Here is a 27,921-nt window from a genome sequence, read left to right as displayed (position 1 = left end):
GTATTAAATGTGTGTATGTGTGTGTGTGTGTGTGAGAGAGAGAGAGAGAGAGACAGAGACAGAGAGACAGAGAGACAGAGAGAAAGAGAGAGAGAGACAGAGAGAGACAGAGAGAGAATAGAACTAGGAAAAGTTAATGGATGGGTGGGGTTGGGAAAGATGAGGGAGACCGGTAAAGGGGTGACATTGGTCAAGAGGCATTGCACTCACAAACTGACATGTTGTATTGTAACCAGTTTAATTACTCAAATATAATACAGAAAGAATTCTCATCTTTCTTGTGTATTTGTTTATTTTAAACGTTTTATTAGTATGAATTAGTTACACAGCATGGTTTCACTGTGAAATTGTGACATACATACCATGTACCTTTCATCTTATTCTTATAAAGTCAGTTAACTAATATTGAATCCATTTCTTATTCATCTTATAACTATATGCTTGCTACCAGTTTCTTCACACTTTCTTGGAAATAGTAAACATTGGATACAAAGTGGAGACTTCAAAAATGTGCCCACTAAAACCAATGTGAAACATATTTTCAAATAGTCACCAACCTGAGAAAGAACAACCAGGCCTACACACAAGGCTTGGAGTACCTTTGGTGATATCGGCTTTAGCTGGACATCTCACACTTGACAGTCATAAACCTCTTGCTATTTGTGTCACATTTTATCTGATGACAAAAAATATGGGTCACACTAAAGATCTCAGAGTTCAATCTATCTTTCCTGTAGAAACGAATATTTCCCTGCCAACCCTTCCAACTTTGCCATTAAATTCCAGAACATGACACCCAAGTTTGCCACTTAAAACAGGTTTTATAAATGTCCAGGTGTCTCACAGAAGAGCTAACAAAACCAGATTTGTTGGTATTTATTCACTCAACCACTCTCCATTCCTCTCCATTTCTTGAGGACACAGACACCCAGATTTAACTTCATGGGAAAATAGAGAGGGGGGTAAGGACGGGGGGAAGGATACAGGCAATGGCCAGTTGGTCTTGTTGTTTTGGGACCAGTAGCAAGGCCATTATTGTGATGAAGGAGTGTGTGGCAGAGCAGACTAACTCAGTTCCTGACCAAAACTCAAATAAAAAATGAGAGAAAGTTTCCTTATCTCCTTCAAGAGCTCATCTCAAAGACAAGCTCTTCTACTAAGGCCCCATTTCCCCCCTACCCAAGACTTCCCCTCATCCCCTTCCCCCCTTATTCCCCTTATCCCTTACACCAAGTTGGAGTTGCAAGTCTTTAACATGTGGGCTTTGGGGGTACATTCTAGGTCAACTATAGCAATAGCAATTATGAATTTCTACTTTTAACAGCATGGCAAAAGGGTGCTTTATTGTTGAACAAAGTAACCCATATAATAATAGGAAACATATACTGAATGTTCACAAAAATGACACAGCATGTGATAATACTTTCAAAGGGATTGGCTCATAAAGGAGATATCACCTTCATCTTTGTATCCTCACTTTACAGATAAGGAAACTGGAAACTAGAGTGTTGAAAAGTTAAATAAATTATTCAAGTTCACACAGTGGAAAAGTTGGGAAGCAAGCCAAGCAGTCTACTTTCATAGCACAGACTCTACAAAACAAAACCAAGAACCAGTTCATTAGACTGAAGTCATTATGATGCAGAAGACTCTAAGAAAGCATCAGTGAAGGTGTTATCACGGATCTAATTTCTCCACAGAGCATGACATTCTAAATTTACCTTTTCCTATTTATTTGAATTAGCATTTGCTACACAGGCATGTTTGACCTCAGTGGATCTGTTATGCTGCTGTCTGTACAGCATTAAGAATTTTCTCTGTTTTCAGTAGGGCCAGAGAGAAAGAGTAATTCAACAAGTAAGAGCAGACTTACTGGGCTAAGTTGCAGTAGGCCATCCTTCAATGTTTTTCAAAATCACCAGTCATGAGCTGTAGCCTCAGTTGCTTGAAAGGCTAAGGAGGACCTTTTGAGCCCTGTTTGAGATCAGTCTGGGCAACAGAGAGATAGTCTATCTAAAAAAATATCATTCATTACTCCTATAAGAATCAGAATCAAACGTGTCACTGGACTTTGTGGCTCACGATTAGTATCTTGCCACTCTGTAGATGTCTTCTCAAATTCCTTACTTGAAGTTATTGCTCGTACTTAGTTCTTCTGCTTGATTTCCTCCTTCTCATTCAGGTTGCCTAGAAGGGCAGTTGTCAAACTGGAAGGGCAGTTGTCAGAGGCTTCTCTCTCTTGCTGAGGGAAGGTTTCAATAGCAGAAGGCTTTCATTGCCTGAGACTACAAAATGATGTGACACCCATCAATTGTATAGAAATAATTCAGAGGTAATGCAGTAATGTATAACAATCCTAGGAAGTCTTCAAAGTGATCCCACAAGCAAGCTGTTTATTCTCATGATTACAACTACAAGATAACATTTATCTGGATTTACAGAATGTACCAGATGACAGAAGGAACCTAAGAAAGATGCTGATCTCAACTGCTGCATGTCTTGTCAACACGTTTTCGCTGGCATTTATTTACAAAAATCACAGATCTTCAAAGCCAAAAGGACCATTTCTTGTCGTAAGTATTTGTCTCACTTTAAAATAATTGTCTTGGGCTGGGAAGGTGGCTCAGTGGTAGAGCACTTGCCTTGCATGCCAGAGGCCCTGGGTTCGATTCCTCAGCACCACATAAGCAAAAAGAAAAAAGCCGGAAGTGGCGCTATGGCTCTAATGGTAGAGTGCTAGCCTTGAGCTGAAGAGCTGAGGGACAGCGCCCAGGCCCAGAGTTCAGGCCCCACGACCGGACCCCCAAAAAAATTAAAATAAAATAAAATAAAATAATTGTCTTCACCTTCTTTTATTTAGAAATGACAATCTTTCCAATGCAAATACTTGAAACAATAAACACATTTGTTATTTATTCAGTACCTCAACCTACAAAGGGCACATCTAAAGTTGTTAGCATATGAGAAATACTTTTGAGTTTTAGAAATTTAATTAGTACATTGTCTGTAAGACTTCCATAAGCTGGAAAATAAATTTGGGGGTAACGATGATATATGAAGAATATTCGGTTCTCATAATTGACAATAAGTATCCCCCCCCCCCCCCGCTCTCTTCACCTTGCACTGAAAAAGTATAGTTGCTTAATCTTTCTCATTTCAGGTAACTGATATCTATTATTGGTAGATGGGGGACTGTTTCTACAAATCAAATGAACAGTATCTACTTGGGAATACTTCAAACTATTCCTCAGTGCCTATATTTAAAAGGTATAATAAATTAAATTGGGATTTTTTTTCCTCCTCCCCTTCCTCCCCTACCTCCTCTTCTTCCTCCTCCTCTTCCTCCTTCTTCATCTCTTTTGCATGTATTGATTTGGATACACTGCTCCTGATGGCAGATGTGCAGTTCATTATGCTTGGCTTCACACGAAATTTTGCATCTTAATCAGAATAGTGAATGGTCGACCACAAAAATGTCAAAATCTATAGAATCAGAAAAGGATCAAAGCAAGGATACAAATCCTTCTGAACTGAAATAGAAATGCATGTCCTTTCAGTATCTATTAATCTGCCTACAACCCACTAAATTATTACAGAAGCAACTCTGGGCACTCTATCAAAGTGACGGGGGTAGCAGGTAGCAAGGCAGAAACACACTTACAACTTTATTGCTATTGACTGGCTAAATAACCTTCATCACTCAAAGTGATGAAACTGCCCAGAAAAAGAAGTAAAATGTTCATGATTAGTCCACTAGCAAGACCTGAAATTTATAGAAGAGATAAAGATAAACAAAAAGGATAACAGAAAGAGTATATTGCAGTACATTTTTAATATATATTTTATTCTACAGATACTGTACAGAGGGGTTACAGTTACAGGAGTAAGGTAATGAGTACATTTCCTATTGAGCATTGTTATACCTTCCTTTGTATTTCCCTACCATCCTTTTCCTCCCCACCTTCCCAACTCCTCCCTCCCCTCTCCCACCCACCCCCCACAAAGTTGTAAATTTCGTTTTCAGCATAGATTCTTGTACATCTCATTGTTACAATGGGTCATCCTGTATCCTTATTTCAGCATTTTGTTATTTCCCTTCCCCTCCCCAAATTAGAAAAATGTTTATACAAGATTCAGGGCACCAGAATCAAATACAGTGACAACAGGGGTGTACCGTGGGGGAAGAACATACAAAAGAAACAAAAAAATCATATAGAACATTGTAATTACATTAAGAAGAACAGTGACAAAAATACAACCTTTTGGGGTTCATCTTTTGGGGTTCAACCTATCTTGGGGTTCATTTTGCTTAGCATCATCTTTTTTTTTTTTTTGTTTGGTCTGGTCGTGGGCCTGAACTCTGGGCCTGGGTGCTATCCCTCAGCTCTTCAGCTCAAGGCTAGCGCTCTACCACTTGAGCCACAGTGCCACTTCCGGCTTTTTTCTTTTTGCTTATGTGGTGCTGAGGAATTGAACTCAGGGCCTCAGGCATGCAAGGCAAGTGCTCTACCACTGAGCCACCTTCCCAGCCCCAAGCGTCATCTTATATGGTCATATGTATATAGCTTTTGACCTCTTCTTCTTGTCCTAGACATATACTAGTTATTGCAGATAAGGGAAACCATAGGACCTATGTTTCTTTGAGCCTGACTTATTTCACTTAATATTATTTTTTCCAAGTCTTTCCATTTCTTAACAAATGGGGCAGTGTCAGTCTTTCTGATGGAGGCATAGAATTCCATTACGCACACACACACACACACACACACACACATCACATTTTCTTGATCCATTCATCTACTGAGGGGCATCTGGTAGCTATGGTAAATGATGCAGCAATAGACATAGTTGTGCTGGTAGCTTTAGTATGGTCTTGTTTGTGATCATTCGGGTAAATGCCCAAAAGTGGGATTGCTGGGTCATAGAGGAACTCTATGTGGAGTCTTTTGAGGAACCTCCATACTACTTTCCAAAGTGGTTGAACAAGTTTACACTCCCACCAACAATGCAGTAGGGTTCCCTTTTGGCCACATCCCCTCCAGCATCTGTTGTTATTAGAGTTCTTGATTATAACCATTCTAACTGAGGGTGAGGTAGAATCTCAATGTTGTTTTATTTGCACTGCTTTTATGGCTAGAGAGGTTGAACATTTCTTCATTTCAGTACTTTTAAATTATCATTCTTTCCTGTGTTAGGTGATTCCACAAATATGCTTGATTAAATTTTTTTAACTTTTTTTAATGACTCTTTTTCTTTTATTAATCTTATGTGGTACCAAGGAATCGAACCTAGGGCCTCATGCATGCTAGGCAAGCACTTTACCACTGAGCCACATTCCCTGCCCATGCTTGATTAAATTGTTGTATTCATGTGAATACAAATTTTACATGCATATTCTTAATAGTTAACACATAAGGACCAATTCATGTTCTGGATATTTTAATTGAAGTCAATTTAAGTTTAATTTAATATGTCTAATTGTGTTAAGATGAAACTTTTATTATCATTCTATTACAAAATGAAAACTACTGGCTCAACTGAGGCTAAACAAATTTCAGCTTGCTAGAGCTGATGACCAGCACAAAAAAAAGTCACATCTTCATCTCTCAGACTTAAATCTCACTTTCTTTTTTTTAATATTTTGTTATGTTTCTTTTTTTAAAATAAGTTTTTATTGGGCAAATACTGTACAGAAGTGTTACAGTTATGCATGAGCACGGTAATGAGTCTATTTCTTTTTTTTAATTTTTTTTAATTGGGAAAATACTGTACAGAGGGATTACAATTACATGGGCAAGATAATGAGTACATTTCTTTTTTTTTTTCTTTTTTTTAATTGTGAAAATACTGTACAGAGGGGTTACAATTACATGGGCAAGATAGTGAGTACATTTCTTATTAAGCATTGTAGCCTCCTCCTTTGTTTACCCTTCCCATCCCTTCCAATCCTCCCCCCCCAATACTCCCCCGCCCCCTCCAAGTTGTAGAGTTCGTTTTTGACATGACAACTTACACTTCTCATTGTTGCAACAGGTCCACCTGTATCCTTATTTAAACGACTTTTTTTTCCCCTTCCCCTCCACAAATTATACCGACAATGAGTACATTTCTTATCAAGCATTGTAGCCTCCTCCTTCCTTTCCCCTTCCCTTCCCTTCCCATCTTCCTCCCCGCCCCCCCCCCACCCAATCCTTCCCGACACCCCCCCACCCCCACCCCCCGCACGAAAGTTGTAAAGTTCGTTTTTGACATAACGACTTGTACATCTCATTGTTGCAATGTGTCCACCTGTATCCCTATCTAAACGATTTGTTTTCCCCCTTCCCCTCCACAAATTATACCGACATCAAATACAAGGAAAGCAGGGGTTATACTGTGGAGGAGGGACATACAAAGCAACAAAGAAATAATCTTATAAATGTGTTAGAAACAACCGCATGAAAGAAAAAAAAATTTGAATACATATCTTAGGGTTCATTTCCCTAACATCACCTTATCTGACATGAGTCCATTTCTTATCCAGCATTGTTGCCTCCTCCTTTGTTTTTCCCCTCCTACCTCAACTACCCCGCCCCCACCTAAATTGTAAAGTTCGTTTTTGGACATAACGTCTTGTTGCAACGGGTCAACCTATATTCCTATTTAAACAAATTTGGTTTTTTTTCCCCCTTTGCAATAAGTAGTATAGGTCTGGGACAAGCAGAAGAGGTCAGATAAGATGATGTTAAGCGAAATGAACCCCAAGATAGGGACACAAGTGGTTTTATTTCTTTCTTGCTATTGTTTCTATCGTATTTATAAGATACCATGTGATTTTTGTTGTTGTTGTTGCTTTGTATGTCCCTTCCCCCCTGCTATAACCCCTGTTTTCACTGTATTTGATGTTAAATCCCACTTTCTAAATACTTAGGATAACTAAAGGAAGCTTTAAAAAAATCTTTATAGCTGGGACTGAATGGGGGAGGGGCTGGGGGCTGGGAATGTGGTTCAGTGGTAGAGTGCTTGCATGAGGCCCTGGATTCGATTCCTCAGAACCATATAAACAGAAAAAGGCTAAAATGGCACTGTGGCTCAAATGATAGAGTGCTAGCCTTGAACAGAAGAGCTAAGGGACAGCACCCAGGCCCAGAGTTCAAGCCCCATGACCAACAACAACAAAAAAATCTTTAGAGCTAGGTAACTGTGGCTCACACCTGTAGTAGATTGATAACTGAGAACTTCAAATCCAGGCAGAGGAAAATCTATGAGACTTTTACCTCCAGTTAATCAGCAAAAAAAGCCAGAAGTAGAACTGTAATTCAAATGGTAGAACATCAATCTCATGTGATAAAGCTAAGTGACAATACTCAGGCCCTGAGTTCAAGCCCCTGTACTAACACACACACACACACACACACACACACACACACACACACACACAAAGAATGCTCAGCATTCAAGTTCAATCCAAGAGAGACCAATAATGTCATCTCTTTTTGAAGAAGAAAGTCAATATTTTAAAAGTTACCTCATTTGGGGAAAGAAGAAAACATGTTTAGGGGAAAGTACTTGGTATAACTTTAATAATAAGTAGTACCATATATATATGTAAAACAAAAATAAATAGTTGAGTAAATAAGAGAAAGCTCTGCATTAGCTAATTTTCCAATTAATAATGTGAAAAGAATGATATAATTATAAAATCATATCTTGAAATCAGCCAGATAATAATTGATTCAGCCAATACACTACAATAGATTAGTAGAAGATAAAACTTTCATAATAGCATATTTATGTGGAATTAAGCTGTTGTCTCATAAATTACTTACTAATCACAAGAAGAAATCAATCTATGAAGAATAAAAATATAACCTGAAGGATCTGGACTCTTTTGGCTCATGCTTATAATCCTAGGAAGCTGAGACCTGGAAGATCAGGATTCAATGCCGGCTCTGGCAGAAAAGTCTTTGATATACTATGTCCAAGTGACCAGCAAAATTCTGGACTAGAGGCATAGGCTAATGTGGTAGAATACCAGGCATGAGTGAGCAACCTGAAGAGGAGTGAAGTCTTGAGTTCAAATCCCAGTACCAACAAACACACAAACAAGAAGCCTGAAGAACATTATGTTAGCTAATATCAATAAATTGATACTACAGCTGGGTGGTGGTAATTCAGACCTATAATCCTAGCTCTGGGACAGTGCCTAGGCCCTGAGTTCAAGCCCCATGTCTGACAAAAAATTCTGATACTGTATAACAAATAGATGCTATATCCATCATGATGCAATACACTAAAATTTAGTATTATTTTAAGGTGCAATTACACAATTACTTCTGTTTCCTTCTTTGGCCTTTTTGTCCTCAACAAAGATACTTAGGTTACATATAAAATTGTAGGTGGAAAGCTATTTTCTTTTTAGAAAATTAAAGATAATATTCCATTGTCTGACTTTCATTATACTCATGAAACAAAAATAGAATGGTATGAAGGAAAATATTCACAGTATGAGTAAGAGCTCTTGAAATTGAAGCATGGTAGCTGAAATTCAACCATGTGACAAGGATTCATATTGTCTCCATTGATATGTTTCTGCTGTTACTTATGATCACTATAATAAATTACCAAAGTTTGATGTCTTAAAGCAACCCACATGTATTCCTTTACAATCGTAGTGTTCAGTTATCCAACATAGCCTGCTGTGATGAAGTCAAAATGGTGTTGACTTCTTTCTGGAGGTGTAGAGCTGTAAGGGATCCATTTCTTTTCTAGCTTACAGGAGCTACCTATATATTTTGTCCCATTATCCCCTACTTTCTTCTTCAAAGTTACCCACAGTTCTTCTCACACTGTTCTCTGTTTCTCTTTTCTGATTCTTCCATATTTAAGGACCTTTGTGATTTCTAGGCACTCACTCTGTTAATTCAATGTAAATTTCTATTTTAAATCAATTGATTAGAAAAGTTAACTACAATCTGAAACCTTTAATCTTCCTGTGTTTCCATTACCCCATCCAATGGTGTTGCCTATGAGAATATAATAGAATCAAACAACTGCTCTTTATTAGAGGGCTCTTCAATGGAGCTCTTCAGATTTTGCTAATCACTCAATGAAATCATAGATTGAAATTATATCTCATGAAGAGATTAATACCAGAAGTCATGGTACGGATTCTGAATAGTTTTATTACCTTTACTTACTTTGCCCACGTGGAATGTCTCTCTGTCCATGCTTCTGAAACCTTCTGGATTGCTAACCTTCCTACAAGATTCTCATTTTTCCAAATGCATTTTAGGTGTACAGTATATAATTTATAATTTTGCTTAAAATGACAAATCCTGTGCTATTGCTTATTATTGTTTTCTTCATCATTGCTCCTCCCATCAATGGAGCTTCCTCTCTGGGTCAAGTCCCGAGCTAAGAGTATTTGCTCACTAACTGCTTATAACACAGAAGTCACCATTACCCTTGGTTTTCAGAAGATGATATAGATTCAAAGAATGAAAGTTTGGACCTGATTCAGACAGTCAAAAGTGAGTCAGAGGGGCTGGGAAGGTGGCTCGGTGGTAGAGCGCTTGCCTTGCATGCATGAGGCCCTGGGCTCGATTCCTTAGCACCACATAAGCAGAAAAAGCTGGAAGTGGTGCTGTGGCTCAAGTGGTAGAGCACTAGCCTTGAGCTGAAGAGCTGAGGGACAGCGTCCAAGCCCAGAGTTCAGGCACCATGTCTGGCAAAAAAAAAAAGTGAGTCAGAATTAGAATCCACATCTGGCTGACACAGTTCGGTACTCCCAATCCCTCTGCTGTACTTGCTCTAAAGGTGCTTCATTAATTCTTAGATTATAAACTCTTGCACACTAGAGATTCCCTTAGAATTTTTCTGAAACTTTCATAGCAACTACCACAGATTTAACCATAGAGCAGGAACCCACTACAAGCATGAAACTGGAATATTTGGCAGGAAGGTGGGCTAGAAACAGAAGGGTGCCATTAGCAATGCAAATTGTTCCAGCTTTGACTTATTACATGAGTGAAGCAATTGTATAGCAAATTGAGAATCTTTTGAAAGCTTTCATTTTTTGCTTTTAATTACCATCTACTGGGGTAGGAATTTTGGTAATTCCATTCATTGGTTTTGGAAAGATGGTGATAGTGACCTCAGTCAGAGAGTCATTTGGTAGAAGAGATGAAGCCAGAAGATGATCAATGTGTCTAACCACAGAATTTACATCATTTTGACCAGTTGTCACTAGAACAATTTCAAATAATTCCACTTAAGGGAGTGGTGGTAGCTATGTTCAAATCTCCTTGGACCGCCTGCTCCCTGCTTTCAGCCAGCCCTTTGGGGAAATTCAAGTTCTAGTTCGTGGTGCCCCACCCCAGCATGAAATTCCAAAGCACTTACACTTGTGCCTAATGATAATAATTAAGGGTTAAAGAGGGCTCTTTCATGGTGACTGATGATGTGTTTCATTAGCTATGCAGTAACATATCATTTTTTCAGACTAGAGCATAGTCGAGTATAGAGAATCTCCAATCTGTGCCTTGTTCAGAGAGAGTCCCAGGGTCAGAGAACTCTAAAGTGGGAGAATAGAAATTAGAACCCAAATCCATCTGACTTAAGACCGATCCAGATATCTTCACTGTATTGCTCCAGGATTTTTCAGACACTCGTGTGCTTTGTGCCTAGATGATCTCTAGAGGAAGTACAAAGGTTCCCCCCCCTCCTACCCCAAAAACTGTAGGAACTGCAGAAGGGTGCACATGTCTGGCTGGCACTGGGGGCTGTTGTTTTGGGTGAACCAGTCAAGCTCAGGCTTGAAGATGATTGCATGATGAAGGACAGAGAAAAAGGACTATTTCTCAAAAGGAGGCCATGGGCCAAGATATAACTTACAGAATATCCCAGGTAATGAAAAGAGACACCCGGGAAGACTTCCTGGTACTGAGTTTATATCCTGCTTTGTTTCTGAATACATTTCCTGGCACAGAGCAGGTGTTTGTGGGTTGGATGAGGACACCTTTCAGCTCAGAGGCACTGGGTTCTCATTTAGAACTGACATATTGCTGAGACCAGAATTAAGCAGGATTTTAAAGTTGCCAAAGCTTTTAGAGTTGTTTGTATCAAACTCTGGTCTAAATAACATTTTATTAGCATATATTAACTTTCTATAGAGAGGAATTTCATTGTGATATTTACTTACATGTACAATAAAATTTGAGCTTCTTGACCTCCTTTATATTTTCCATTCCCTATCTCTCAAACCCTCTTCATTTTAAACCTCTTTTGTAATTTTTGACCTTTTCAAACATGCACACAAGGAACTTGGATCAGTCTCTACCATACCTCTCTTTTCTTCTCCTGCCATCTTATGGCTCCTCTACCTCTCATCTCCAGCAGTCACCTTTTCACATACTCTTTTCTTCAGACCTAGATATCACACGTGAGTGAAGTCATCTAGTATTTGTCTTTTAAAGTCTGGCTTATTGCATATATCATGCTGATTTCCATTTCTATTCATTTTCTTGAAATTATGTAATTTTATCCTTCCCTATGGCTCCAAAATGTATGTAACCTACCTTTTATTCATCTGTTTTTCTGTTTGCGAGTACAGTACATAGGCTGATTCCATTAACTTGGCTATTGTGAGTATTTCTGCAGAATGCATGGGTGTATACGTATGAATGCATATACATATGTGTATGTATATGGGTATATATGGGTATACGTGCATACACACATACTAATTTACATTCCTTTGGGCATAACAGACCATAGTCTATGTCAAGCCCACTTTGTTCTTGTCCTCTTCTTATCTAGGTCTTTTGGTCTGGATGCATTTCTCTCTTGTCCCAGAATGTGACCCTTGGCTCTCCAGTCTGAACTATCTGGTATCCCTTCCAGGCTGAAACATTGAGCTTGTGATATTTCATGTGCTCAGTATTCTGCTTTGGCTGTACTGACAGTCACAACCCACTACACAGCCCAACAAACAAGTGAAGGATGGCAGAGAAAACAAATTATCCCTCAGCATTGGGGACAAGCAAGGCCTGGAACTTAGGAGCCATCTTTTCTCATACTCCAATCGCATACTGCATCTAGGTATAAGCAGCAGCATCTATTTACCCTTAAGTCATGTAACTAAAATAATATTCTGTGGGTGTCAGGTGAAAGATCTAGCAGGACTTGTCTTTCTGCTGTCAACATGACCCACGATGAAATGGCTCTCTGTAGTGGGTTTTAATGATTTATATGCATCAAATTTATGACACTTTTTTGAAAACTTGGTATCTGTTCTCTAGCTCCTAAAATTTTGGTTCAGCCAGTGTAAGGACTGAGAAACTGATTTAACAAACTATGGATTTATTTTAATGAACTTTGTATTTGTCACAGTATACTTGCCATTTTGTTTCTTGTTTGTGGTACATGTGCTTCAACATAGATTGGGGTACCTGTTCTAAACAGAGTCTACCATTTGATGACACTTCCCTCTCAGCCAGTGTCTTTTGTCTTGACAAAACAAGTAAGGAAAAGACTGGAAATTTAATGGTCAACTTTTAATTGGCCAGAACTATTCACATTAGACTAAGGCTGAGATATAAGAACATAGAAGAATATTTTGTAACAGCACTTCTAGAAACACCATTGAAAGAATACTGACTTTACCCAGCAAGAGACTCTCCTGTTTTTTCCTTCAGTACCAGGGTTTGAACTCAGGGCCTTGCATTTGATGGACTCCTGATCACTTGGCTAGTACTCTACCACTTGAATCATACATGTAATCTTGCGTGTTAATTAGAGATGGAGTTTTTTTTTCCTGCCCAGACTGGCTCAGCTCCTGCTAGAGCCTGTAGGTACATTTCACAACATGGAATATTCATTTTTCTTGGGAGGGAAGACCTTGAGAGTTGGTCATGGTGAACTATGGAGGGCTGTAGTAGGTGACAAAGACTATGCCTTTCAGAGCTATTCATCCTGATTCCCTACGCATTTTCTACGGCTCAGTATTCAATATATCCATTGAGAAAAGTGATATAAACAAGAAAATATTGATGGTGTTTTTACTGCATAGTTACCTAAAATATTATCACTAGCTTGATATTAATTTAAAGGATTTTGAAATATGCATGACAAACTGATCTTGATTTTTCAACCTTTTAGAAGTATGAAAATCCTTCTTGTCTCACAAGTAAAAGCAGGTTCCATGCTGAATTTGTCCTATGAGCTGAGAGTCCTTATTTGGTCCTAAGTGATCACCCTTGAAAGCAGATGAGAAAAGTGAGGTTCACTGAAATGAACTGGCTTGTTCAGAGCTACAGAGAAAGGAAGATAGAATTCTGGTTCCTCATTTGGCACTTTTCCATTTATTCTACACTGTCTTCTTTCTTCAATCTTTAACACACGTGGTGAAATAGATGTTCTTTCATGGACCAAAATGTATTAGGACCTAGATGAGGAGAGGAGAGGAGAGTCAAGGCCAGGATGGGAGCTGGAGTATAGGCGGCCAGGAGTACCACACCCTGATAGGCACATGTTACATTACCTGCATTAGTACACTAAAGATTCCTTGAATTTGACAGTTAAGAATTTTAACATATAAAATTATGGCTTTTGTATTTGGAAGAGCTCTTAAAGGCCATAAAATCTAATTCCCAGGTGAGGAGAATGAACGCCTAGATGGATCCTAATCATGACAGAGCTATTGCTGAAACTCAGCTTTGTAAAGTTGTAGTCTTTCTGCTATTTATTCTATTCTACTTGATAGTCTTTTGGGCGTGGCGTATAGTACCTCAAAAAGGAATACTGAAATCTTTCCCAACAGAATTCTTCTGCATTAAAAAAAATGATCAGCTGCTGGGAGGGGGAATGGAGAGGGTGAAGAGGGATATACCATAGAAGTACATTATATACACATGAATAGCATAATAAAGAACTGCTAAGAAGGGGAGGAGGGATGAGGATGATGAAGAAATAGTAGCACATGCTATGAATTTGCTCATTGCAGTTGTAAAAACCACAATAAAATCTGTTTGTACAATTGATTGATGCTAATAAATTAAACTGAAGCCACAGAAAGTCATCTTCTCAGTTCATGTTTCTCTCTATATCCTTCTAGAACTTCTCAGGACTCAGAGAGATTCTGATCTAGAGGAGAGGCTCTTGGTATTTATTACACATCAGCAGCTAACATCCTGGTTCTGGTAGTTCACACACAGAAAGATTGATCATGGATAGAATAAAAGGAAATTGCGTTTAAGTGAAGTCCACAAACTATTCTTTTGCATTTGCATTAAACAGAATAAGTTAGGCTTATGCAGCAAAGAACTCTAGCGCTTCTATGGTAATCATTTTTCCATTTATGATAATATATTAAAATATTTTTGCCTTCATTCTATCTTAACAAGTTTCTATGGTTTAATATGCTAATACAGTTAATATGTTAAGTTTTCTTTCTTTCATTTTCTCTCTTTGGACCAAAAGTAGAATCTAGGTACTTAGAAAATCGAAGCCAAATGGGAAAAGGACTGACTGCCTTCCCCTCTCCATCTTCCTGTTCACTTTCCTTTCTTCTGTGCACATTGGGTAGCTTGTGAACAATCTCTTTGAACTGTGGAGCTGACAGTCTAGCAGTGTCTGTATATCCATACAGAACCACCTCTCCACAGAACAATTCGGAGAACATGGGATCTGTGTCATAGCAACTATCGCTACTGATCTGTTCAATACAAGTCCTGGTAGTTCAGTTTTTGCAAACAGTAATGTAGTGATCTCCCGCTTCGTTATGGTGATTAGATTGTGCCTGCCCCCTCTTCTGTTTTCCCTCCTCCTCATCAGTCCCCTCTACGATGTCACTACTGGTGCATGTGTGCGTCATTAGCAACCTCTCACTGTGGCTGGAACATCCTTGCTTCATCTATGAATAGATTTAACAGCCTCCTTCAAGCTTCCTCTCCGGGCGGCGTTGAGTCAGCTACCTTGGGAACACGGAGTGCTTTGACGGACAGCTAGCTTTACCATCCCAAGTTGCCATACTGTGAAGACAGGAAAAGAGGTGTCAGAGGGTCTGGCTTGCAAGAAATCCTTCTGAAATAGTAAATCCAGCCTAGCAAAAAGAATGAAATATAAAATAAAAATAAAGACCACTACCAGCAGCTGGAGAGCTACAGTGGGTTGCTATGGATAAAGTGATCATTTGGAATATTTTAAAAAAATCCTTTCAGGTTTGGCTTTGATCTTAAGATTAGAGAGAAATTGCCTCCCCCTGAGAAAAGATATTTAGAGATCCAATTTGCAAGTAGCCAAGCGAGGGAACAGAGGATTTACAGAAGGCAAATCCAGGTCATCTGTTCATAAGTGATGGGTGCTTATTGTCTCACACTAAGTTCACAGCTACTGCCTGTAATTAGTAACAGGAACACAGTCAGAGCCGCAGCAAGCTGCAGAACCTGCCTCTGCAGGCTTTCAGATACAAGAGAGACCATTTCTGGCTCAGGCACACTCAGATACCTCACTCACTCAGAATGTGTGGGAACAAACTCAGCTTGAGCCTGGTGGAGGATGAAACTTGCCAGAGAGGTTTTTCCAGAGAGAGATAACTTCAGCTGTTTATTAATAGGACAATGGATTCACCCAATAGAAATGTTTGATGGTGTCTGCTTAATTATTCTCAGGCAGTTATTATTGCAATTAAAGAACCTGCAACATTGCAAAACCTCGTCTAGACTAGAATTAAAAAGAACCTGTTGGCAGTTGCTTTTTGTTGGCAAGAGCAGATAAACAGTTCACCTCTGAGTTTCATTCTAGTGTTTCCTCAGCGTCCCTCCCCACATGTAGAGTACAGCTTCTGGAGGTATTTTGTGGGACACATTCAATGTTCAAGTTTACACTACACTCCCTTGAGATCACTTGTCTGTAACTACAACATTCATTCCTTCTGAATTCGTAAAATATGTTGGATGTTCCTATAAGCAATGACTATTAAGGTTTGAGCTTTTGTGTACTTCATTGGGACACTCTGCCCAGAAGCAAACTAGAATGAGAAAAGCAACTTCGGAAGGAGTCAACAAGATCTCAAACATGGTGACTGGAAGACATCTTCCCAACAATACTGCACCCTCCAGGAAAGTCTACAAATAGAGCATCACAACTTGAGAAATCCCATCTGCCTCTGGTTCTATGAATCCCCACAGCTGTGTAGTCTCCTGCCACTCATAATAATCCTTCCTTGTCCCCTCTGCTGGTACTGTAGCAGAAATGTCCTTAATCCCTGCCTCTTTCCAGAGTCAGTGCTGAGTGGAGGAATTAATCTACCCTCTTAACTCTATGCTCCTTAATTTTCTTCTCTCAAAGATTATAGCATTTTATATCTGTTCTATCCATCTGTGCACATAACTATGTGAATCCTTGCATTGTAACTTAACAGTGTGATAAGTGTATCTTCTCAATTATGTGCTAGGTCCCTGGGGACAGTGACATAAACAGTCAACAACAGATTCTGACACAGAAGGTCTTTAAAATTATTTGTAGCTGGCTGCCAATGGCTCATGCCTGTACTCTTGTCTACTCAGGAGGCTGAGATTTGGGGATCACAGTTTGAAGCCAGCAAGGAGCAGTTTGAAGGTAGAAAAGAAAGTCTATGAGATTCTTATATCCAATTAGCTACCCAAAAGCTCAAGTGTTGGAGTGCCAGTCTTGAGTGAAAAAGCTTATGGAAAAGCTCAGGTACAGCACCCAGCCCCTGCGTTCAAGCCTCAAGCCTCAGTATAAAAGAAAAACAGAGACAAATGAGAGAGAGAGAGAGACAGAGAGACAGAGACACAGAGACACAGAGAGACAGAGAAACAGAGAGACAGAGAAAGGGGGAGAAGGAGAGCTGAATGATAGAAGAGAAGAAAAAGCAAAGAGAAAAAGAAACATCTTTAGCTTGAAGGTGGTACTATTTAATAGCAAACTTTTTGGTGCAATTTTAAGTTTAGACAAAAATGGATTGGAATTTACAGTTTTCATATACTCTACCACCAGCACAGCAAACTCCCTTTTTCAGTTTGCCCTATTGTGAAATCTTGCATGAATGAGGTATCATGGTTGTACTTAATAAGCCAATGCTGATGTGTGTGTGTGTTTGTGTATGTGTGTGTGTGTGTATGTGTTGTAGTAGTAGTAGTAGTAGTAGTAGTAGTAGCTTAAGACCATAATTCACATGGGTTACTTTTGGTATTGTATATTCTGTGGGCTTTGACAATGTGTAATGCCATGAATCTACCATTGCTATATAATACAACACAGTTTCAATGCCTTCAATCCCAGTGCTCCCTGTGCTCATCCCAACCCCATGTACACCACACCTCCAGCAATATTTGACCTGAGTATTAATTCTATACTTATTTTTTCCTCAGGTTGCCACATAGTTAGAATCATATGGTCAATAGCCCTTACAGATTGGCTACTCTCCATTAGGAACATTTATTTGATATTTCCCCCTGTCTTTTATTATATGACAGCTAATCTCTTTCTATTTTACTAAGATTACAGCAATAGGATGATTGCAGTTTTGTCTACCCACCCACTGAAGGTTCTTCCATCAATAAATCAAACTAGGAATTAAACTGCTACTTGTGGTACATACAGGTTTTTATGTGGATATAAACTTCCAATTCATCTCAATAAATGGCAAAAGTATAGTTTCAAGATAAAATGGCATGATTTTGTTCAGCTTTACAAAAAAATCTGCCCATCTGTAATCAAAGTAGCTTTATCATTTTGCATTTTTACCAGCACTAAATGAAAGTTTCAGTTATGTGGATTATCTTTTTAATAATTGGTAGTGGTAAGTAGAAAGTATAAAAGAGGTGCATTTGTGGGTTAAGAACAATTCAAAGTACCATTACCCTTGGACTGTGTTTCTTGATAGTTAACAGTGGAGGATACTGGGCAGTGAGTCACTGTGAAACCCAGCAAACCTGGGTTATTTCTTTGTCCTGTTACTTACTAGCCATATGATTAAATAAGTTTATTTAACCAACCCTAGCTTCATCTTCTATCAAAAACTGGACTAATGATACCAACTTTCTCACCCTCTGGTAATACAAAAGAGTTACAGAGTATGAAAGGACTAGCATCTTGACCATACAACAACAGTAAGCATGTTCCATGCAACAACATAAATTAGTTTTAACCATATTTTGATGAGGAATTGAAAATAACCAGTATCTCCTTCTCTTCTCCAACTTGGTTATTATAATTGTATAGATGTGTATTATAATCATATTTGAAACATGAAAACAATTTTTTAATTTTTATTATCTTGTCAAGGTGATGCACAGAGGTGTTATAGTTACATAAGTAAGGTAGTGAGTGCATTTCTTGTCGAACGTGTTACCCCCCTCCTTAAATTTTCTCCTACTTTCCTTCCCTACCCCCAAGTTGTACAGATCATTTCCAACATTGTGTCTTGTGAGTATCAATGTTGCACTGGTTCCCCCTTTGTCCTGTGTCTCACCATTTTGTTGTTCCCCTACTTTCCCTAATTCAGATAAACATATATACAATATCCAGGGTCCAAAATCAAATACAGGGGATAAATCACAGAGAAAAATAGGGGATAAATCACAGAGAAAAATAGTATAAAAAAGTAAAAGAAATCACATAGTATATTAAAAACAACAAAAAAAATCCTCTTATGTCCATGTCTTAGAGTTCATTTCGCTTAGCACCATCTTATACGGTTATATGTACATAGCTATTGAGCTATTCTTCTTATCTGTTAAGATTGTCCTAGATGTATACTAATTAATACAAATAAGGGAAACCATAGGATCTATATTTCTTGGTATTCTTAATGGGAGTAGACTGTCTTTCTACCTGGGCAAAATCTGAGTCCTTTCTGGAGTATATTTCTGAGTTATTACCCCTCCAGAAATATACCAAAAATTGTTTCCATTCTTGCTGTTTTGTCTCTTAGTAATGGCAATAGTTTAATTAGGACAAGAGTGTGAGAATTTATGTTTATAAATTCTGTATTGAGTCTTCAAAATCTAATAAGTACAAATTAAACTTTAAGCTAGATTGTATAAAAAGATTTACCATATTTTGAAAGATATTAGAAAAGTTCCTGGTACTATAGTATTACACAACTCAATGTGATCATTCATTCATAAGTATAGTTAGGTATACTTCAATTATACTTTAGAACAATGTTTTAAAAGTTTAAATTATTTACTACATTTTTTAGCAATCAGTATTCTTCTTACAAAAGTTAAACAGAAAGAAAAGCTTCTCAAGTTAAATTTTTCTCTTAGCAATACTGAACAAAAAATAGTCTAATTTTTAAGAACAAGTAACAAAACAAATGAGTGGAAAACTTATGTTCAAACAAAAATGTGCACATGGATGTTTATAGCAACTTTATTCAGACTTGCCGAAACATGGACATACCATGTTATAGGTGAATAGATAAACAAACTGTGATGCATTCAAGCAGTAGAATATTATTCAGTTATAGAAAGAATGAGCTATCAGCCACAAAAAGATTTGAGGGGAACTCAAATATATGTACTAAGTAGAAGAAGCCATTACAATATGGCTCTATACAGCATGATTATTACAATGTGGCAGTCTGGAAAAGGTAAAAACTGTGAAGAAAATTAAAGAAAATCAATGATTTCCAGGAATTTTGGAGGATAGGGAACACTAAGGATTTTTATGGCAGTGAAACTATTCTGTGTGATTTCACATGGTGAATATATGCTATATACTTGGGAAAATTCATAGAATATAAAGTGCTCTAATATAAAGACTGGAGTTGGAAATAATCTGCAATATTTGATCCATCAATGAAAACTAACACACTAGATAGTTACGGTAGGTTAAAGGTGTTGAAGACTACCACAGAGTTGGGGAGAGTATAAATGGGAACTCCATATCTTCTGCTCTAATTTTGCATTGAGCTTAAAGCTATTTGAAATAATGAACCAATATTTTAAGTAGTCTTCATTTTAGATATACTGGATCCTCAGAGATAATCTGCACTGATGATCAATAAACTATCAGAGGGTAAAGCCTGAATTTTAAATATCTATTATGCAAAAATGGTATATTATGTCTATACAGACATATATGATATATGTCTTGAATTGTATCTTAAGTAACTCATTTTCAAAAATCAGCATGTTAAGAATCTTCCGCATTTTTGTATTGCATATTTATTTTCACAGCAGTCCAATGTAACTTGCCTATATCATATTTATTGTGTCTATATTCAAGTTGAAAATATCATATTCAACTCTCTAGTCTTGTAGTATATATGACTTATCTTCTTAATCCTAGGGAACAGGGATAATTTGGGTATAATTTAGTAAAAAAATCTTTTAGGGTGACTACAGGTAGTGCAATACTACACTTAAAAAGATTTTTCAAGCTGGTCATGGTGATGCAGCCTGTAATCATAGCACTCAGGACACAAAGGCAAGAGGAACTTGGTTATTTTTTGCACTTAGCAGGGCAGATTTCTCAAGTATAAGTGTGGGAAGTTCAAAAAATGGCTACACTTACAAAAAAGTAATATTTTCAGAAAAGAAAGCATAGAGAAATTTGAAATTAATTCATGTCACCCGACAAAATGCCCATAGTTATGATCAGATTTTCATTGAGTACGTCTTTGACCTAGATGCTAAGAAAATTATTTTACCTATATGCATATTGATAGAAAGACTTCCTCTATCTCATGATTAAAGTAGAACAATTCTCCCACTAGAGAGAATTATAAGTAGACAAGATAAAGTTTTCATTATCTCTTTATAAACTGGAATAAAAAGACAGGGAAGAGGAAAGGCTATACATGGGCCATATTTATCATATTAAACGTCTGTATACCCCCACGGACTTGTTATTTGCCTGCTACCATTCAATGTGACCTTCTTCTGAGGTTTAAATATCCTCTTTCACATTCTTGTGCTGGAATATTAATCCCAATGTAGTGTTCAGGGGTGGGTCCTTCAAGAGAGGATTAAGTCATGATGGTCTTGTCATCACAAATGGCTTAATGCCTTAATGGTGGGAGTAGATTAGTGATCACGGGAGAAGGTTCCTGAAAAAAGAATGAGTTTGGGCCCTCTAAAAGTTTTTCTTGTTTTCATGTGTGTGTTCTCTTCCCTTCCACCTCTGCCTTGAAATGCCGCAGCTAGGAGATCCTCTCCAGATGCCAGTCCCTCAGTCTTGGACTTCTCAGCCTGTAGAACTCACAGAAATAAATTTCTGCTCTTTATATAAATTTCTAAGTCTGTATTCTTCTATTCTAATGAGCACAAATGTGGAGTAAAATGGCTCCACATCTACAATAGAGTAGGCATTATTTTGCTTGTGAAGGAAATTTTTTCATATTGCCTTCTTTTTCATTAAGGATACCTTTGCTTTAATAAATTGCTTTCAATAGCAATATTAAAAAGCTCCAGGAACTGTTTCTACTGAAAGCCTGAATAGGCTCAGAGTTGTCATGTTCCAGGATATCCTTGTAGTTAATCAAGTTCGGATAATTGTGTAAGGCTCTTGTGAGGATATTCTTTTGTCTCAACTTTGACCTGGACTGATCAGAAGTAAACAACAAATGGTACCCATTTCATAGCTATAATACGCCAAACATAATATAGTAGGCCCTTGATATGGTAAAATTTACAGTTTCACAAGACATTTGTTCGATGTATGTACTCACCCCTCATTTCCTGCTTAGTCCTCAGATCTGATTGGTACTATTCCAGTGTTCTCTACTTCAGTTGTGGCTACACAGTGCCAACTATCAAAGTCAGCACCAATGATTTGTTATCCTGTTGAACAAGCCTCAGTTTGTGGCATACTTTAGTTCTCCTTGTAAGCTGGTTCTAATGATGACATATGTTTTTATTCAACTGTCTCCCTTGGTTGATAATGTTTACTAACAATAAATCCTAGAGGTCATTGAAACAAGAAGTTCATTTTACAGAATACTAAACAAGGGAGAAAGCAGTTTGACTTTTCCAGAACATTTCTTACAATTGCACAAAATTCAGTGACTGTATTTATCAATAAAAAGTTTAGAGATAGGAACCATGTGTGGTGGCTCACACTTGTAGCTTCATCTACATAGGAGGCTGAAAATGGAAGGATCATAGTTCCAGGCCAGCCCAGGCAAAATAGTTCATGATACTGCCATCTTAACAGAAAAACTCATGTGATGGTCCATGCCTGGCATCCAGTTATGACAGAAAATGTCAGATTGCCCATTGGAAGAAAATTGGGTAAAAGTACTCTTCAGTGTCTAATACCACAAGCTTTCAAGATATCTTCCTCAGAGGAAATGACAGAAACTGTTTTACATAACTAAGAATATAGCTCTATATGACACATAAACAAGATTTATAGAACAAGACTTATAGTAAAATTCTTGGAGGGGGAGGGGGTGGTGGGCAGGTATGAATAATTCAGCTCCCTGGCTCTATCCCCAGAGATCCTTTATCAACAGCAGGTATTTGCAAAGGCCTCTCCCAAATGGTTCTGACAGAAGTGTTCCAGGAATACTTCTTTGAAAAAACTATTATAGGCAATTAATATGAAGTACTGTAGCCTTTCTTATAGATGTGCTATTAGTGCACCCTAGGCTTGTTTTGGCTTCTCAGCTTTGAATTGAATATATTCCAAATATAATAGTCACCCCTTATTTTTGGCTGCACTTTCACAGTTCTAGTTGCTTATGGAAGTTCAAAGCCAACTCAGACAGGAAAAACTTTGAGACTCTTATCTACAATTAACCAGCAAAAAGCCAGGAGTAGAGCTGTGGCTCAAGTGGTACAGTGCTAGTCTTAACCATAACTTCTGAGGAACAGAACTCTGGCCCTTAAAAAACAATGCCAGGAAGATGATGCTGGCAATTTAAATGTGCCAAAAAGAAACTGTGAAGTTCTTGCTTGAAATAAAAAGATGGTTTAATAAGGAAAGAAAAACATGCATCTGAATATACATTTGCATACGTACATGTATATATATGGTTTAAGGCTGCCCCTGACTCCCATGAGCTCCATCCCCATAAAGGGGACCCTCTACTGACCGACCTATGCCTCATGAATCCCCCTCATTGTAGCCTCTCTTGTCTTTTTTGCTGGCTATAGACCTAATGTCACAGTGCTGTTTTGTTTTGTATGTGAGACCTTAGAGGGATTTTCTGAGCTTTTTTAACTTTAGAAAAGGATTTATTTTTATCCCAATTTTCCTCAGGAAGCCAGTGCCTGTCCAGTTGGGATGACAGCTAAGGGAAGAAAAGCACAGGCCTTTCTCTAGCTTAAGTGTGTGTGGGGAAGGGAGGAGAATAAGAGGGAAGGAGATGTGCTGATCCAAGGGAACAGGATCACAATCCCCTGGAACTTGTCCAGGAAAATCCTTAAGTCTTACATTTCTCTTTAGAAAAAGACAGGTATCTTCTGGCATCACTATATAAATGGTGTAAATAGCATAACTCATTACTAGATAGGAGGCAGAGAAAGGAAAATGAATCAACAGCCAAGGAGATTTCCTTCTGGCTTTGCCATGACAGGAGCTGAGCAGGCAGTAAATAGCTCACCTACTAAACATGAAATGCCAGGGCCACTTCTCAGGGTAGTCTATTACTGTGTTTGAGAAATGAGACTTCTTGCTCTTTGTTTTATCTATGCTCTCTAAGCAAATGTTCTTGGGAAACAAAGGTTTTCCTTGTGGTAAAGAGAAATGGGGAAGAGGGAGGAGCCAGGGAAGCAAATTAGAAACAAGAGGTGCAGGGAAGCTCATTCTGTGGAGGAAAAAGATCCACAAAATGTCTGCAGATATCAAATATAGAATTCATAAAATCAGATGGCCTGACACCTCATAAATGTGGAGTATGCCAGTTACAAAATAAATTGAACTTACATTTTAAATTCCAAATATCATCAACTAAAGTACCCAGGTTGATCTCCTCCCATTGGGGAGGGAGGAAGCTTGCTGGGCTTTTTGAGATGCAGAAAAGAAAATAGGAAGCAAAAATGGTCATATATTTCCCAAGGTAGGGGTAATTACAAATTTCCCCTAAAAAAAATTTTATCAGAAGCCAAAGAGGAAAAAAACAAAATTGTGAGATTTGCTTCATTCTTCATACTGCTATGTCTCTTCAAGGCCCAAGTTCTCTCCTGTTCTGAATACCTGTTCTGTGAAGCCAAGAGTCCCAGAAGAGGAGGGCAGGGCCAGCCCTCTCAGGGGAACACTCTCCTGACATTCAACGCTAGTAAACAGCTACTGTCTGTTTAACCACTAACTTCTGCTCTTAGTTACTCTGTGTTTCTCAGGAATTCAGTCACATGACTGACCTTAGTACAAAGGACTGACTGCTTCCCACTTCCCCTTTGGTATCCAAACGCCAGCTGCCTTTGTAGTTTTGATATTCTCGTGGGTCTGATGCCCCCAACTGTCAGAACGTGACTTATATAAACACTCACTGTATGTCCTCTAGTGTCTAGTGTCACTGGTTTGCTGCCTTTGAGTGGGGAAGCAGTTGGAGGGAGTGGGGTGCAGCAAACTGCAAAATTCGCAGCGTCTCTGGACTAGGTATAAACCTCCAAGCCAAGCTGTGGCCAGTGAAACACTGACATTTACTGAGCAATCAGTGAGGGGAAAAAAAAGAAAAAAAATTCCCTGTCTGAGTCATTGAAAAGCTCACATACAACTAATTGTGTGACTTTAAGTGCTTGAAAACTGGAATACTATTTTTACTATGACCTTTAAAAAAGAATTCATATATTCTCTCTCTCTCTTTCCCTCTCTCTCTCTCTTCCCCCCTCTCTCTCATTTTTAAATGTAAAAGGCTATTTAGTAATACAGACTATTTGTGGGTTATGCCCACACATGATGCCTATGTACTTCCTGGTGTGAAAAACCAAGTTGATCTGAGCCCTGCTTAAGAATTGGGACTGGTGCTACTTGCTATGCCTGCTCACCACTCCTTGGCCATTGAAATCACATGGATAGCGGTGAATAGTATTGGCTCTGAATAAGAATTGGCCTGGAAGCCTAAGAATTCCAGAGAGGGAATATTTTACATTTTCTTAGGTTCTTTTCACATATGCGGTTGTGTTAATTTAGTCTCAGCACTCTGACTAATTGTTAATTTCTCATCAGTTGAACATCTGCTGTTTGCCCTGTCTGTAATAGGCCTTGAAATTAGAAAGTCAAAGAGGAAAACCCTTCATGTCAATAGACGCTCACAGCTTTAGGGAAAGTCGATAGATGCATACTGATCATCTCATTCCAGGATTTATGTCACCTGAGATAAGAGTTTGTACCCCCGGAGCTCTTAGCTGAAGAAGCCCAGCAGGAAAGGCCTCTGGTATAAGGTGACTTTGTAGGAAGATATGAGGAAAGGGAGAAGTCCTTGGGGTTGAAGAGCATGACAGAGGCACAGACAATACCATAGCTTAATTACACTAAGCAAGAGGATAGTATTAGAAGAGATGGCTGAAATAGGCAGACATTGGATCATGCTAAAGAGTTTGGGTTTTATTCTGAGGGCAATGTGAAGCCACTGGAGGTTTTAAGAAAGGGACACCATCAAGTTGGAAGTATCAAAGCCACCCTAGAGTGGATTAATCAGACAGAGAAACCTTGAGGACAGGAGAAGATAGCAGCAGTTGCAATTAATGGAAGAAATAAGAAAAGTAACCCAATACATTTCAGTTACCTCAGCAACATGAGCACATATATGATCTGTACATGGAGTCATGAATCTTTGAACAAGGCAAGGTGTGTAAGGAGCTACCAAGAACCAGCACAAATTATGGCAATACGTTTTTTGTTTTGACAGTTCTGGGACTTGGAACTCAGGGCCTGGGCACTATCCCTGAGCTTCTTTTGCTTAAGGCTAGCATTCTACCACTTGAGCCACAATGCAACTTCCTGATTTTTTTGTTTACGTGGTACTGAAGAATCAAACCCAGGGCTTCATGCATGCTAGGCAAGCACTCTTATCACTAAGCCACATTTCCAGACCTCGCCATATGCTTTCTGAAGAGATAAATCTGCACTAATAGACATAATTTGTTCATTTCTGTATCTTTTTAACATACACCCAAGCCCCGGATGTTAGTGTACAGTTCTATGCTAAGTCTGATAATTAATTGTTATTTCATAAATTTTCAGAAAATTGAGTTTGGGAAAATGACTGATGAAGTTCCTTTTTCATGTACTTACTTGGGATCTGATTTATGAGCTAGATAAACAGAAACAAGTAAACTTCAGATTTAAGTCTTCTCTTCTATTCAGATTTTATTTATTTATTTTTTTACTGCTGTTGCTTGAGACTATGTCAACTAAGTGATCAAATGTTACCTAAAAGTCAATAGCTCCATAGGCAAGCCATGAGTCATACTGCGATTAACTAGATTTAACTGTGGCCTAAAGAATACTGATGTAACTCTACAAGTATTTTAGGCATGCTAGGAGTTTAGGGGATTCCCTTTGTATTCATGACTTGGTAAGGCTAGTAAAGTGGGTTGTGGAAAGCAATAAGATATCCATGCATGTATAAAGCATTTCTATTACTAGGTTCAGAATAAGAAACCTCTTCTGCACAAAAATCATCCTACTGTGTCACAATTACCATAGAGAACCTATTCTGAGAAACTTCTCTGCACAAATTCCTATGTAGTTTGTGTTTCTCTGTATATGTGCGTGAGAGAGAGAGGAGAGAGAAGGAGAAGAGGGAGAGGGAGGAGAATATATGTGTTGCTATTTAAGACCTCATTTACTGTAAGGTATGCTGCCTCAGGCTCAAGTTCATCCCCAGGTACTGTGAAATCCGATGACTTGCCCTTTCCTCTACCCTGCTCATTCTATGTCCAATATCTCTGTGATAGACATCTATTTCCTTCTTTCAGGTCATTTGACTGACAAGATGCTAAGCTAGCATTCACACTCAGGCCTGCATGCCTCTAGCATCTAAGATTTTAGCCATCATATTAGAGTACCTTGTGTTTTAAAAGGGACTAGAGCAGTGCTACTACAAGTAGTCAGTCCATAAACTATTTCTTATCTTTAAGGAGAGAAAAGAACTTTCCCCAGAATACATATAATATATATACATGTATATTATATATATATATATATATATATATATATATATATATATATATAAACTACCCTGATTCCTTTATGGGAATATAATGCTGCTTGGCTTCCTGCTGTAGTGGGTTTACATTCTGCTCAAGGTGTTTTTTTGTTGTAGGCCAGCAACCCAAAGTCCCTGACAGGAGACTCTGGTCCACTCACACACATGACCAACAGCATACCTGATCCACTTTATGGCTGTTGAATTCATCTGACTAGGCTGAGCCAAAGAAGCTGAAAACAAAACATTTCAAAAGCCGGTAAAGGCGTTACACTTAACATTTGGCTACAGAACAAGTAAGATGTCAAACATCTTTAAAAATTTCAGAATGAAATTATACAAATATTTTTCCACAACATATTTTCCAACCAGAATGACTATTATAAAAAAAAAACCCAAAAAATAAATGCTGGTGAGTATATGGAGTTGGGGGAAGGAATGCTTATACATTGTTGGTGGGAATTCAGCTACTGCAGAAATTAGGATGAAGGGTCCTCAAAGCACCCCCCAAATAGACCTATTATCCAACTATACCACTCCTAGGTATGTAACCTCTCACCAGAAAAGCAGCATACAAATAGAGATACTTGCACAGACAAGGTTTTTGCAGTACTAGTCACAATAGTCCAGTTATGGAATCAGCCTAGGTGCCTAACAACCAATGGATGATTAAGAGAATATGGTACATGTGCACAATGTTTTAGTCAACCATGAAGAAGAAAGAAATCAAGCCACGTGTAGGAAAATGGATAGAACTAATGCTCTTCATATTAAGCAGAATAATTCAAAGTCAGAAAGGTAAGACACAT

Source organism: Dipodomys spectabilis, unplaced genomic scaffold (assembly GCF_019054845.1).
Source record: "Dipodomys spectabilis isolate Male_0828 unplaced genomic scaffold, ASM1905484v1 ptg000140l, whole genome shotgun sequence".
In the NCBI taxonomy this organism is placed as follows: domain Eukaryota; kingdom Metazoa; phylum Chordata; class Mammalia; order Rodentia; family Heteromyidae; genus Dipodomys; species Dipodomys spectabilis.
This window is presented reverse-complemented; position numbering follows the sequence as displayed.